This window comes from Mastomys coucha, unplaced genomic scaffold, assembly GCF_008632895.1.
Source record: "Mastomys coucha isolate ucsf_1 unplaced genomic scaffold, UCSF_Mcou_1 pScaffold6, whole genome shotgun sequence".
Lineage (NCBI taxonomy): Eukaryota > Metazoa > Chordata > Mammalia > Rodentia > Muridae > Mastomys > Mastomys coucha.
This window is the reverse complement of record NW_022196912.1, coordinates 71143330-71143779: the sequence shown is the minus strand read 5'-3', so window position 1 is coordinate 71143779 and position 450 is coordinate 71143330.

Below are 450 nucleotides of genomic sequence, written 5' to 3'. Positions count from 1 at the left end.
GGGTCCCCAGTGAAGGAATTAGAGAAAAGACCAATGGAGCTGAGGGGTTTGTAGCCCCTTAGGACGAAGAAGCATCATTTATTAAAGGAGATAAAAAGCACAGGAATGGCCACAATCCAAGTTCTACCACCATGAAAGAAGAGTATCACTGGGTCTTTGGGGAGTTCAGATGGCCTCCAGGCTCTTGTTTGTTTAATTATTTATTTATTTATTTATTTTTACTTTTTATTTTTTGGTTTTTTCAAGACAGGGTTTCTCTGTGTAGTCCTGGCTGTCCTGGAATTCACTCTGTAGACCAGGCTGGCCTGCAACCCAGAAATCTGCCTGCCTCTGCCTCTCAAGTGCTGAGATTAAAGGTATGTGCCACCACCACCCAGCCAGACTCTTAAAATCTCCTTACAGAGATGATATTTGAGGTGGGAGTGGAAATGTAAAGTTTTTTTTAAAGAT